Raw genomic sequence first — 15915 nt, 5'->3', positions numbered from 1 at the left:
ACTAAACGGTAAATCTACTGATTATTTTGACTACATTTCTCATCTTGGATGTTAACAGTAGTTTGACTAATTCAATTATTAATGAAATGTTCAGTCTTCAAAAAATAAATAAATAAAAATAAAATAAAATAAACCTGATTTTTAAATCTTCATGTATCTTATTTTTTTTTATTTTAATAAATGAGACATACAAAAAAAAAACAAAAAAAAAAAAACGAAAAGACATTTTATAAAGAAATTCCCAAACATTGACAAATACAATCTAAATTTGATATGGAAACAATTCGACACATTTAACTAATAAACGGACATTTTTTACACGAGGAACGAAATAATGATGACACCGTGTTATTACGATGACCTTAAGTTCTTTGTTCTTTAGCAGTTGATTTTCTATTTAAATAATTTCACGTTTAAATTATGTTTTTCCTCTTTTAATTTTGATTCTTTTATATTTTCATATATTTTATCTCTTGAAAATCTTGAATTGAAAACACAAAACAAAATTTGTTTCAATTTACTAAAGAAATCTTAAAAAAAAAAAAAAACAATTTTTGTGTTTTGAACACAAAAGAAAAACGAATTCATCCCGATGTTTTTTTTTTTTTCGTATTGAAATCCTGGAAATATACGTAAGTTTGTATCTTTTTTTCTTTTTTTTTTTCACTAAAAAATCCAATCTATAACTTTTGATATAATCTTAACCATCAAAATAAGTTCATTTATTTTTGTTTTTGCAATCCAATAAAATATGATAATAATAGTATGATTTTAAAAAAATATCTTTAAAATATTTTATTCAATGTGATATTTAGATTTTTCTTAAAAATATGATTATTTTTGTAAAACTTGTGTGATTTCTGAGAAAATAATTTAATTTGAAGTTGATTGAATTAAGCTTTTTGTTAATACATCTGATCACGAAAACTTTTTTTTTTTTTTATATTTCATTGTTTTAAGATTTAAAGAAATATATTATATCATTGGAGAATTCCGTTTTAATTTTTATGTTTCATCCAATATGTAATATTTTAAAAGATGCGTCATTGTCTTTTATAAAGTTCACACAAAATGATCAATTATCATCAATTAACACTTACTTAATATAGAAAACAATATTCGTAAGTCTTTACAATCTAACCCAGCATAGTTTAACCCTTTAAAAAAAATGAGTTTATTTTTTGCTATTACGTTTATACAGCCTTAACAATATCCACTAAAGGAATTATAAATTAATAATACTTATTTCAGATTTTAGAGTGGGGATCACTTTCCTATTTTATTTAATGTAAAATTAACACTCACTTTATGACCAGTTACCAGTCAATGGTACTTGTAATCGTTCGCAGTTTCAAATTTTTGTTGCAGGGGAGGAGACGGGGGATTCATATTAGTTTTTGGTTCCTTACGTTTTTTAGATGGGGATTAGATGACATATGATGTTAACTATTCTGTACTTTCACTTCATAATTTGAAAAAAAAAAAGCAAAAAAAAAAAAAATATTGTAAAAATCGTTTGACATAACATTTTGCAAAAACTGTCATCCTGATTCTTATTGTTTTCTATAAGTATTTTTTGTTTTTGCAATTTTTTGGACGATTATCGGGACTTCCGAGATGATCATTTTTGTATCAACCATTTTTTCTTCTAACGTAACGTAAAGTACTATTAAAAAAAATAAATAAGTCATCACACAGAAAATGTCCGTATATTTATTTGTTGGGTGAAAGTATAAATTAATAAGCAAGGACCTCCTTTTTCGTGGTAAGAATAGCTTTCTAAATGATAACATTATTACTAATGAGAGGCGCTGTTTTTTTTTTTTTATTGAAAACAGAAAAAATAGAATTTATTTAAAATTTATTATTAATGAGCGGGGTGTTTTTTATATTTAAAACCACAAAAAGTAGAATTTAAATTGAAATTTTATTATTAATGAGGGGGGTGTTTTTTTTATTTAAAACCACAAAAATAGAATTTAAATTGAAATTGTATTACCTATGAAGGGAGGTGTTTATTTAAAACAATAAAAAATAGAATTTAAATTGAAATTTTATTATTTATGATGGCATGTGTTTTTTATTTAAAACCACAAAACATAGAATGTATTATTAATACATGCACTCTCTCCAAACAACACACAGGCTGTTATCCCTCCTTAAAAAAACAAAGGAAAGCCAAAAAGATAAAATTTTAAGATGAAAAAACCAAACGGTTTATCTATTAAATTTAATTTAAACTGTTTATCTAGCCGCATGCACGTTAAGTGTTTCACATAAAAACCTGTTTACATTGGTGATCGTAAAAAAAGTGGGAAACAATTTTTTACATTTAGTTTAATTACTTACGGTGCCTTCATTTGTATGCCTCTCTCTCACATAGCATCCAATTATGTCTCAATGCTCTTTATTTGGTGTGAATGTAAATTGTTTATTAAGTAAATAACAATGTATTAGAAGTATCTTATTAATGATTAACTATTTTAATCAGCAGTTGTTACACTAACGTTTAGATTTGAATCCAATAAAATACGTATTAAAAATATATAACATTATCAGGATTGCATTACATTTAAAAAATGATTTTAATTCTAAAAAGTTTCAGTTTGAAATTACTTCGTCAAGTAACTTATCTCTATATATGTCAATATATTCATTTAAATCTTAAAAGCATCATCATCATCGGTACACAACTTTGCACATTGGCTCCTAATTTGTTCGCACAGTTTAGGTGTAGTATCTCTTGCGCATCCAAAAAACATCCTCTGAACCTCCAATGCTCATTTTCAGGTGAGCAAAACCGCAACGAATGGCAGCAGAGGAGGCCACAGCTTCTGGTCGAAAATAATCTCAGTGAGCTAGACAGCCACCCTATCGTGTCCGCTACTACGCCTTTTCTTTCTGGATGGAGTTGGTAGTAGGGGTTGGTAGTGTGCCATGGCATGCCCATACATCGGTGGGCCATAACACACTATCTCACGGGTCCCCTACTATGAGATATCCTACAGGTTTAGCCTGGGGCCGCAAGGAACACAGTTACCGTGTGTGGCTAACATGGAGGCACTGTAGGAGTCTTGATGAGCGAGAGGATATGTACTAGCTATGCAGAGCTGCTCCCATGAGTTTAGCCAGTGGTGTTAAAAGTATATAAATATTATAAAATATAACATCACGATGTTAGTTTGTGTAGGGATTGAGTTATGTTTGATAAAAGTCCATTTTAATTGTTTTAATTAACTTTGCAATAAACACATCAATAATCTATGTTCTACAATGTCGTCTATCATTTTCTCCCTCTCTCCCAAATTTTTGAATAATTGCATACAACACAAATAAGACGTTAAACGTATTTTTGTGTTCAACTAATAAATGCAAGTTCTATAAACTTGAGCGTTTCAAAATTAACGTTATTTATTATCAGTTGTAAACTAACATTTTAATTAATGAAAATGCTTCAAATATTTTTTGGAAAATACAAAAAACGTCTTTATGCTGTGATAAAAGGATTGAAAACAATTGACAACGATATACCAATCTTCGTGTAGGATTTAGAGTATTTTTATAGAATAGGAATAAACTATTTACAAGTTTAAAAAGCTTTTAAATTGATATAATTTTTTGTTTGGGGTTCATAGATTAACGGTTACTTGATGCTCACAAAACAAATTATAAACAGAAGCAGATATACAGGAATATATGAATGGAAATAACAAAGATCTAACATAGATGTGTAAAATTACAAACAGAAAATTATTTCATTCGCAAAAATATATCAGAATTACAATTGTCTTAAATTTACTAAAACGTTTTAACTGTTCTTTAAAAAGTAACTATTAAAATGTCCGTTTAGCTGGTGTCACAAATTTGATTGCAACATATTTCAACATTTCCTGAAGACATGATATGTGAAACGCATACAATTCTCAGTCACATAATCTTAATTTAATGAGTGATTAAGTGTTCTGTAAGAGGATAATAAATTACAATATGGGTATTCAGTGTTTGTTGAATTTTGAGAGTGTTGCTGAAACTGTCTTGCAATATCGTTGCGACACCAGGTCCCACCTCTACCCAAAGCACTGGTGTCTATCCTGAATAATTTGTGCTCTACTTCGAATCAAATAATTTTATACATTCGCAGTCTTATAAATCACACACATAGTGGCATATTCAAATTTGTTATGTAAACCTGTCTTAATCAATACACATTACATAAGGTAATATTATTATTACGTGAAGGAGACACAATAATTTAATACATTTCAAATCTTATAAACAACACACAAAATAGTGGCATAGACAAAAATTGTTATGTAACCCTGTCTTATCCAATGCACACTACATACTGTATTATTATTATTATGTGAAGGGGAAACAATAATTTCATATGTTTGAAGTCTTATAAACAACACACAGAATAGTGGCATGTACAAAATAGAAAAAAAAAATCTTGAGACAATACTTAAACAAGTATTGATGGGACACAAACAAAATATTGTAACGACACTTTGAATCATACCTTCAAAGTGAATTCTAAAAACGCAATGATCTAATGAATTAATTATTACAATCTACTAAGAAATATGGGAGTAGAGAGATGTCATTTAAATTGCTTCGTTTTAACCAGAGAAGCCAGAAATAGGAAAGGAATTTAAAATCGTTTTTGAGCGAGGGATGTAGCTATTTGTGTAAAAGGATTTCCGGAAAATTTAGACATCAACAAGGAAGGTGTGTGCTTTTGCTGCTTGTTGGGTTATTAGGAAGTATGTACATAGAGGGGTACAATTACTATAAATTCATAAGAGCAAATTCTATAAAATTGAAAAATACACTTTTCAATACGTTTTGTAATATTCTCAAATTATTTGATAATTAAAAAAACACAACTGATAAGATAAAAGTATGCAGTTACAAATAATGTATATTCAAGTGAATGAACGAATATATTTCATCAAAGAAACCTAAGACTAATACAGTTAAGAAAATTGACAAATAGATGAGACAAACAATAAAACAGTATAAATAACTACCTTCCTGAGAATTATTCCTTAAAACTTCTTGGCTTAATATGTACAAGAAATATGAACGTGAACATATACATTGAGCACATTGTGAAGGTTGCCACAAGGAAGATGGCTCCTTCTATCATGTTTAGGTGTAGTATCTCTTGCACATCAGATAAACACCCTCTGAACTTCCAATGCTCATTTCCAGGTGAGCAAAACCGCGACACCTTCTCTTTCTGGATGGGGTTCCATAGCCTTTTAAGGAAAACTGGAACAAATACATTGAGCACATTGTGAAGGTTGCCACAAGGAAGATGGCTCCTACTATCATGTTTAGGTCTAGTATCTCTTGCGCATCAGATAAACATCCTCTGAACCTCCAATGCTCATTTCCAGGTGAGCAAAACCACGACACCTTCTCTTTCTGGATGGGGTTCCATAGCCTTTTAAGGAAAACTGGAACAAATGCATTGAGCACATTGTGAAGGTTGCCACAAGTAAGATGGCTCCTTCTATCATGTTTAGGTGTAGTATCTCTTGCGCATCAGATAAACACCCTCTGAACATCCAATGCTCATTTCCAGGTGAGCAAAACCGCGACACCTTCTCTTTCTGGATGGGGTTCCATAGCCTTTTAAGGAAAACTGGAACAAATACATTGAGCACATTGTGAAGGTTGCCACAAGGAAGATGGCTCCTACTATGTTTAGGTCTAGTATCTCTTGCGCATCAGATAAACATCCTCTGAACCTCCAATGCTCATTTCCAGGTGAGCAAAACCGTGACACCTTCTCTTTCTGGATGGGGTTCCATAGCCTTTTAAGGAAAACTGGAACAAATACATTGAGCACATTGTGAAGGTTGCCACAAGGAAGATGGCTCCTACTATGTTTAGGTCTAGTATCTCTTGCGCATCAGATAAACATCCTCTGAACCTCCAATGCTCATTTCCAGGTGAGCAAAACCGTGACACCTTCTCTTTCTGGATGGGGTTCCATAGCCTTTTAAGGAAAACTGGAACAAATACATTGAGCACATTGTGAAGGTTGCCACAAGGAAGATGGCTCCTACTATCATGTTTAGGTCTAGTATCTCTTGCGCATCAGATAAACATCCTCTGAACCTCCAATGCTCATTTCCAGGTGAGCAAAACCACGACACCTTCTCTTTCTGGATGGGGTTCCATAGCCTTTTAAGGAAAACTGGAACAAATGCATTGAGCACATTGTGAAGGTTGCCACAAGTAAGATGGCTCCTTCTATCATGTTTAGGTCTAGTATCTCTTGCGCATCAGATAAACACCCTCTGAACCTCCAATGCTCATTTCCAGGTGAGCAAAACCGCGACACCTTCTCTTTCTGGATGGGGTTCCATAGCCTTTTAAGGAAAACTGGAACAAATACATTGAGCACATTGTGAAGGTTGCCACAAGGAAGATGGCTCCTACTATGTTTAGGTCTAGTATCTCTTGCGCATCAGATAAACATCCTCTGAACCTCCAATGCTCATTTCCAGGTGAGCAAAACCGTGACACCTTCTCTTTCTGGATGGGGTTCCATAGCCTTTTAAGGAAAACTGGAACAAATACATTGAGCACATTGTGAAGGTTGCCACAAGGAAGATGGCTCCTACTATGTTTAGGTCTAGTATCTCTTGCGCATCAGATAAACATCCTCTGAACCTCCAATGCTCATTTCCAGGTGAGCAAAACCGTGACACCTTCTCTTTCTGGATGGGGTTCCATAGCCTTTTAAGGAAAACTGGAACAAATACATTGAGCACATTGTGAAGGTTGCCACAAGGAAGATGGCTCCTACTATGTTTAGGTCTAGTATCTCTTGCGCATCAGATAAACATCCTCTGAACCTCCAATGCTCATTTCCAGGTGAGCAAAACCGTGACACCTTCTCTTTCTGGATGGGGTTCCATAGCCTTTTAAGGAAAACTGGAACAAATACATTGAGCACATTGTGAAGGTTGCCACAAGGAAGATGGCTCCTTCTATCATGTTCAGGTGTAGTATCTCTTGCGCATCAGATAAACACCCTCTGAACCTCCAATGCTCATCTCCAGATGAGCAAAACCGTGACACCTTCTCTTTCTGGATGGGGTTCCATAGCCTTTTAAGGAAAATTTGAACAAATACATTGAGCACATTGTGAAGGTTGCCACAAGGAAGATGGCTCCTTCTATCATGCTCGAAAACTACTCACACCAAAGAGAATCCTGTACTTTTACATTCTTGCAATGTTGCAGCCTAGTGCCTGTTTTATAAGCATGTTTAATGGAATGTGCTCTGATGAACTCATTACATGTGTGCCCTTTCGACGTTCATATCCACAACAAATCCGCTTCACAACAAAATCACATCCTTTCACTGTTGAGGTTCTTGAATGCCAGAAAGCTTCCTACTTTAATAGCTTCTTCCTTAGAACAGCTAGTCTTCATGCTGCCTGTTTCACTAACTGTACTGATAGACAGAAGTATAAATGTAATGTAAATCAACATCTTTATTATCCGTGTGTTCTCAATCACTAATCCCCTTACGTCCAAGTGCTTTTTTTCAGGTGAGAATTAGTAAAAAAAAAATTAAAATTATAATTTATAGAATGTCAAAAAAATTACAGTCATATATTTATATTCAGATGAATAAACGGCTTTATATACTCGAACAAACCTAAGATGAACTAAAAATTTACAAATATATACGAAAAAATAACACAAAAATAAAAAAAATAAAAATTTTCACAAGTGGGGAAGTATAAAACAAACACAGATTAAGGAAATGTTTCAATATATTTTTTATACTTTTGCATATTCATATATCAATTATGTTCTTGGACAAGGCACATTTTCATGGACTTATTGTAATTTACACTTATTGTATCATTAATATATATATATATGTGTGTGTGTGTGTGTATGTATTCTCACTAAGATGAAATACAACAAAACGCTAGATACAATGTCAATTAGACTATTATAGCGTAAAAAAGCGATTAACTCTGTGCCAAATTTGAAAATATCCGGTCATATTTGTCATGTTATATTAATCATTAAGATTAAATTAATCTACATGTATTGAGTTCAATTTAATAATACTGACAACAATAAACAAACACATATCTGAATGCAAATACTAAAAATATTGAATTTATTTATATTTTCCAGATGATCCGGATTGAACCCTATTATTCAATGTGAATGAAGTATCATGACCCATAAACATTAAGGTGTAAACATCTATTGCTTTATTTGCAACACTACAGTAACATCTGTGAGAAAATTATTATACTGGACATTACTTTTTAAGGAATTTTTGAAAACAACGAAATGGTGAAAACAAACCACGGCATGAAGGTAACATAAATGTTTGTGAAAAAGATATTTAATGTTCAAATAAATCAAAAGGTAATAAGAAATCGAATCACAAATTACAGACAAGTAATGTTTAAAATTACTATTTCAAAGACAATATATAATTTAAAAAGAAATATCTCGGTGTAAATATATGTAATAGTTATAGGTGTTTGGCATCTGTATAGTGCCTCAGCTTGAATTATAAAAAAAATTAAAATAAAAAAAGACGTGTGTGTGGAAGAAAACTTTTGCAATAAAGATAGATACACAAGCTGGTGAAAAAACCTACATTCTTGTTTTTATAAATAGACATTAGTAAGCAATATGAGAACTCACACTAGAGATAAGTCACATGCTTGTGAAGTGTGTGGATTTTCTTGTTCTCGAAAATCATATTTAGTGAGGCATATGAGAATTCATACTGGAGAAAAACCATATTCTTGTGGCGTGTGTGGATATTCTTGTTCTGATAAATCAAATTTACTGAGACATATGAGATCTCACACTAGGGAAAAGCCACATTCTTGTGAAGTGTGTGGATATTCATTTTATCGAAAATCACTTTTAGTGAGACATATGAGAACTCACACTGGGGAAATGCCACATTCTTGTAAAGTGTGTGGATATTCTTGTCATCAAAAATCAACATTAGTGAGACATATGAGAACTCACACTGGGGAAAAGCCACACTCTTGTGAAGTGTGTGGATATTCTTTTTCTCTAAAATCACTTTTAGTCACACATATGAGAACTCACACTGGGGAAAAGCCACATTCTTGTGAAGTGTGTGGATATTCTTTTTCTCAAAAATCACAATTAGCGAACCATATGAGAACTCACACTGGGGAAAAGCCACATTCTTGTAGAATGTGTGGATATTCTTGTTCTGTCAAATCAAACTTAGTGAAACATATGAGAACTCACACTGGGGAAAAGCCATATTCTTGTGAAGTATGCGGACATTCTTTTTCTCAAAAATCAATATTAGTGAGACATATGAGAACTCACACTGGCGAAAAGGCATATTCATGTGAAGTGTGCGGATATTCTTTTTCTCAAAAATCAAAGTTAGTGGAGCATATGAAAACTCACACTGGGGAAAAGCCATATTCGTGTGAAGTATTTTACTAAAAAATTAACATTAGTTTGACATATGAGAACTCACACTCACCAGACTTGATAAATTCTTGTCATGGAATCCAGTATAATCAAGAGACCAAAATCAAAGATATAATACAATGTATGAAAATGGTAAATTGGGGAGAAGAAAATTATGTTCACAATTCCTTAACTAACTTTACTAACTTTGAGAGAAGTTTAATGGAACATTCGAATATCTAAGTATCTCATATAGAGTTCAAGTGTTGGCCCCAGGTCGTGGGCCTGTTGATTTCTGAGAACTTCGACTGAAGTAAAATAAAATAAAAAAGGGAAAAGTCATATTCTTGCGAAGTGTGTTGATATTCTTGTTTTGATGTGAAATGTGTGTATATTCTTGTTCTGAAAATTCGACATTAGTGATACATATGAGAACTCACGAATTAATATTGGACTCTGGTATGAGGATACTTTCAATTTTCAATTTAAAGTAAACTCTGAACAAATATTCGAATTTAAATGAAAATGAAAAATAAAACTAAATCAAGCAACTGGCAGAATGTCGCCCGGGATAAACAGATCCCTTCAATATGGTCATATGAGGAAAATAACGGTGAGACATATGAGAACTCACACTCACCAGACTTGATAAATTCTTGTCATGGAATCCAGTATAACCAAGAGACCAAAATAAAAGATATACTGCATAACCAAGAGACCAAATGAAATATACAACTTATAAAAATGGTTAATTGGGGAGAATAAAACTATGTTCTCAATTTCTTTACTAACTCAGTGTTTGAGAGATAAAGAACTTTAATGGAACATTCGCATATCTATATATCTCATATAGACTTCAAGTGTTAGCCCCAGGTTATGGCCTCTTGATTTCTGAGAACTTCGACTGAAGGAAAATAAAACCAAAAAGGAAAAAGACATATTCTTGTGAAGTGTGTGGATATTCTTATTCTCAAAATTCGACATTAGTGACACATGAAAACGCACACTCGGGGGAAAATTGAATGCCTACGAGACACCAACCTCGGGTGTCTTCAGTCTCTCTGTATAAGGGATTTACACTGGACTCTGGTATGAGGACATTTTCAATTTTCAATTTAAAGTAAATCCTGAACAAATATTCGAATTTAAATGAAAATGAAAAATAAAACTAAATCAAAAAGCTAGCAGGATGTCGCCCAGGATACAAACGTACATTCAGTATGGTCATGTGAAGAAAATAACGGTGCACCCTCTAGTGATGTTGCTATAAGTAACAACACTAAGCTGGACACTTCACCAGACCAATCAAATTCTAGTCCTGGAATCCGGCAAGACCAAACAAGAACCACTAAGAAAAGACACTATAACCAAGTAAAGTGGTCTCTTGAGGAGAAAAAATATTCTTCACTGTTTCGCATACTCCAGGAATGAGAAATAGGGGAGGAATAAAAAACAGTATTTGAGGCTCAAATAAAATCTTCACCCTTGATAAAAGAAAAACCATCGCTAACTACAACTAAGAACTTTCAATTGTATCTGAAGTACATCAATATCTCCCAAAAGATGTTAGAGAGTCAATTGAGAAGAAAGCTCTTAGTGAAGTGACGATTGATTTCACCAAATCTAACACTGCTGAATTTGCCCAAACACAGTGGAATAGGAAGAAAAATGGACATTGATTTGGTCAATGGAATATGTAAAAATAAAATATCAAAAATTAACAGAAGTTATAAGCAATGGCAAAAGATTTTTAAGCACCACTGCCCAAATAAGAAGTAGATTGAGAAAGAAATCTTACTACGTCAGAAATTTAATTTTCTGAGGAACAATGTGTGAAATGTTTTTGACTCCTGATGGGGGAGTATGAGACCAATTATTTTGTTTCAGTCTCTATATTTTTATTTACGTCGATTTCAATGGGAGTTGTCCGCGGTTTGCAATCTTGCATTTCGAACTTGAGCAGAATTTTTTCAATGTATCGTGATTGATTCATGGTTATCGTTTCATTTTCACAGGTAAATTTTATACCGAGGAACCACGACAGTCTTCCAAGATCGACCATTTTAAATTTTTTATTTATTTATTTTTAACATCTTTTAAAGTATTGTCACAGTTTGAGGCGAGTAATATATCGTCAACCCAAAAAACCAAAATCAATAGTTTATTACCTACATATTTTCTACATATGCACGAGTTTACGGGACATTGCATGAGTAAATTCCAATTATGAGCACTTTGTCTTAGTCCATATAACGATTTTTTCTGTTTCTACACGAAATTTTTATTTTTCATTTTAAATCCCTCTGAAGGGTGAATATCGATTTCATAGTAATCGGAGCATTATAATAACAATTTTTTACATCCATTTGATGTATTTTTAAATTGTATTGAGCGACAAGTTGTAATAAAATTCTAATTGTCGTTAAATTTGTCGTTGGTGAAAATGTTGCAAAATATTCCACTCCAGAAATTTGTGAAAAACCTTTTGCAACAAATCTTGCTTTAAAAGTGTCACTGTCAGAAGCTGTTAAGTTTTTGGAAAAAACTCAGCATGAAGAAATAATATTTTAATCAGTTGGTTTTGCCACTATTTCGTAGGTGTTATTTTCAGATAAAGTTTTCAATTCGGACATCATAGCTTGTTCCCATTCTTGATGATTTTCTGAATTAATCGCCTTATTATAACTTTCCGGTGCGTTTTTCAACGAGTAACAGTCATCCACTGCGTAGTCTTGTATCTTTCATGTTGTTCATCCACTGAATCGCCATTTTTAAAATTTAATGTATCATTGAATTTTACACATCTAACCCTTTTATGGCATTTTAGGCTGGAAAGTAGATTAAATATGCTGGACTCTTTTTATCGTAACCTACGAAAATAACTTTTTCGGTTTTAGTATTTAGTTTACTGGTATTTTCTATAAATGCAAAACAATCTGAACCAAATATATGCATTCGGTTGATTTTGGGTTTTACACCGCAAAACGCTTCACACAGTGGTTTGCCTAATATTCTATTGAACGATCTATTTCTTATATATGCTGCTGCTATTAAAGCGTATGTCGATAAAGTATGCACTAATTTCGATTCGATAAATAGACATTTTGTCATCTCCAAAAGGGTTCGCCATGCCATTTTGGAAAGGGGAATACAGCGCAGATTTCTCGTGTTTAATACGGTGGTTAATTAATAGAAGTTTTAAGTCTTTACTAGTAAATTCAGTCCCATTGTCTGAGCGAATACATTTTACTGAACCGTACGGGGCAACATCAGCTAAATATTTCTTAGTGGCGAGGATAGTGTCGGATTTGTTTTTTAGAAAATAAACTATAATTAAACCGGAAAAATCATCAATAAGGTTTAAAACGTACCTTAGATTGTTTCTCCCCATCGGATTGATCGGACCTGCTAAGTCACAATGCACAAGTAAGAGAATTTTCGTAGTTTTTTTGTCTGGCGTTCAGCTTATATCTTTTGTCATTTTCCCCTGTGCACACACATCACAATTTGAGAGATCGTCTGAAGGTATTATTTTCATGCCTTCGACTACATTTGGTTATTTTTTAATATCAGATGTATTGCACTGTCCTAAAATTTTATGCCAGGTTTCCAAGTCGTGACAGGCAGTTTTTGCGGGAACCATACATTTTAAATTATATAGTCGGCCATTTTCTTTAATGTCAAATACAGTTCCATTGGGGTATGCCAATTTTGATTTATTTTGGCCAAATTGTATATTCGCGCCTTGTTTAATTGCAGACTGCACGGAAAATATGTCTTGCTTAAGAAAGAGCATTTTTTAGTTACAGATTTCGCCTTTATTATTTTTTAGGAATATTTTAGCATCGCCTCTTTTCAAGACTATATCATTTATTTCACTGCCGTCGGCAAGTTCGGCAAAATGACTTTGAGGATTAAAGTTTGAATCAAAATTAATAAAATCAGATTCCTTGGTGATAACGTGCGCTGTAGCACCACAGTCTACAAGGAGATTTTTTCCGTTTGTGTCAAAGTTACATGTGAATAGAAATGTATGTTCTTCCTCAAAGTTCTCAACGTTTTTTACCGAGTCCATTTTAGAGCGTTTATATTGGCATTGGAGATTTTTGTGGTTGGGTCGTCCACAATTATACCAGATAATTTTCTTTTTCTTGGGAAAATTACTTTTGGAGAATACGTTGCGGTGAGTTGCGTAATTTGGTGGTGTCTGCTTTCGAGAAGCATTTTTGAACTTCATAATATTGCTGGAGTTATTATTGTCCACGAGCATACAATTAGTCTCTTCGTAACTGCGCAATGCCACTTTAAATTTGCTGAAATTTATGGGTTTGTCTTTCTGAGTTATAACAGTTGTAAATGGTTTAAAATCGGCTGGAAGTCCCTTGAGGGTCATCGATATCAAGAAGCTATCGCTTATTATTCCACCTGAGAGTTTTAAGGCATTGGCGATTGTTTCTGCCCTTATGACGTAGTCGGTGATCGTTTCATCCTCGTTACGTTTCAGAGACGTTAGTTCGGTATATAAGGATATAATTTTCATTTTCCCTTTTGATAAATAATGTTCTCTTAATATGTTCTATGCTTTTCGTCCATCAACCAAGGCGTCTCTTATAATCAGAGAAAGACTACTATCGTCTAAACATTGAATCAGTTCTGCAAAAACAGTCACGTTCTTTTCGAGAAATTCGGCTCGTTTGAGATTGTATCACTTTGTGTAGTTTTCGAATCCTTAGATATCCCGGAAATTTTAACTGCCACAATTCGATTTTAGATTCCGATCCGTCAAAGAAAAGATGATGGCTGGGCCCATAACCTGTTAAGTTTTAAGACATTGTGTTGAACAAAGATGGCGGCGTTGTTCAGATCAGTAACCAAGATGGCGGTCAAGAATCAAATGCGGTCTGTGGCGTGGTTAACAGCAAACTGATTGAATCCAAAATTCGACAATTTTTATAATAATTTTGCGACGTTTTGATTGGTTGTTTAGCACAGCCGTTGGTTAAAAAAATGATTGGCGAATCCATTCGTCTCATACCCCCATCACAAGTAAAAAACATTTTACAGGTTAAATGATACTCCACTCTAAAATGTTTGTCATTTTTTATCAATTATTTATTTTGTGAATAAATTGTGGCTTTTTTTAAACGTAATAAAATCGATTTTTATTTATTCAGATTTACCATTTTTTTACATTAAGTTTCTGCTAATTGGTTGTGACAGATACAAGAATGCTCAGTTGATGTAAATTTTATAAAAGAAAGTGATCAGCACTCTAAAATATACAATATTGGATGAACTATAAACAAGCTAATTGAATTTTTAAGCCACATAATAGATAAGTGTAAACAGAAAAAAGCTTTTAAACATGTTAAAACAAATTCATTTATTTTTTGTGTTCAGTTTGTTTATAATTCGACTAACTTTGAATGAAATTATTGTGTTTATAGTAAAAACACACACACACACATATATATATATATATATATATATATATATCAAATATTCTACAATAATATATTTTTAGATTTTTTTGAGGAGATATTTAGGTAAGTGTAAAAAACATCAAATTATTTTTTCTACTTAATTGACTAACAATTCGAGCAACTTAAAATTAAACTATTTTTTATGGTAAACATTATTATGTTTGATATGTAGTTTGCTTGAGCATTGTGTGGGATAGGTATGTAATAGAGGTTTCGAAGGCTGTCACGATGCGAGAAATGAATTATAGTCGTTGTTGGTAAGAGGAGACGAGAACAAGTGGCGATTTACAAATCAATAAGTACATATATATATTTTTTAGGCTCTCGCTCCTGGGCAAAGTTCACAAGAGAGTCGCCAACCTGATAGGTTGTGAACTGTCATCTAAGCTTCAGCCTCTGTCCCATCAACGACATGTTGCATCCCCTTGCCTGTTCTACAAGTATTTTAATGCCGAATGCTCCGACGAACTACAAGACCTTGCACCCCTCGACGTAAATACCTCCAACAGATCAATCAAGCAGATAAATCTCACCCCTACACAGAAGAGATAAGAAGGCCGTCTACTATAATAGTTTCTTCCCCCGGAACTGCTAGACTTTTGAACTCCCTTCCGGGTTTTTGCTTTCCCAACTGTACTGACCTGCAGAAGTTTAAGTGTAATGTGAACAGATATTTTGCTGCTCAACTCCCTACATAGTATCTCTGAAACATATTGCCCCTACATCAAAGTGGCACTGTACCTTGTTTGGGGTGAAAATGGAAATTTAAAAAAAGTTTTTTTATATCTTCATATAATTTATTTTTTAATGAAGTTGACACACAAAAAAAATTCACTGAAGAAATTTAACAAATATCATTCAAACTTGATAGGAAAACAAATCCGAACACTGAACTAACCTAATAAGCTTTAATCATTGGCAAATATAATTTTAACTTCATATGGAAACAAATTCGGCACACTTACCTA

At 32.9% G+C, this 15915-nt stretch overlaps 1 long non-coding RNA gene across 1 annotated transcript; it reads left to right on the top strand.

Annotated features, from left to right (window-relative positions):
• Positions 1-229: 229 nt before the first annotated feature.
• On the top strand, positions 230-14633 carry LOC145270966 (uncharacterized). Its single transcript, XR_013865634.1, has 2 exons — positions 230-632; positions 8178-14633. It is a non-coding gene; the product is annotated as an uncharacterized LOC145270966 (long non-coding RNA).
• Positions 14634-15915: the final 1282 nt, after the last annotated feature.

Source organism: Euprymna scolopes, chromosome 46, assembly GCF_053919585.1.
Source record: "Euprymna scolopes isolate OS-2025 chromosome 46, ASM5391958v1, whole genome shotgun sequence".
In the NCBI taxonomy this organism is placed as follows: domain Eukaryota; kingdom Metazoa; phylum Mollusca; class Cephalopoda; order Sepiida; family Sepiolidae; genus Euprymna; species Euprymna scolopes.
This window is presented reverse-complemented; position numbering and strand designations above follow the sequence as displayed.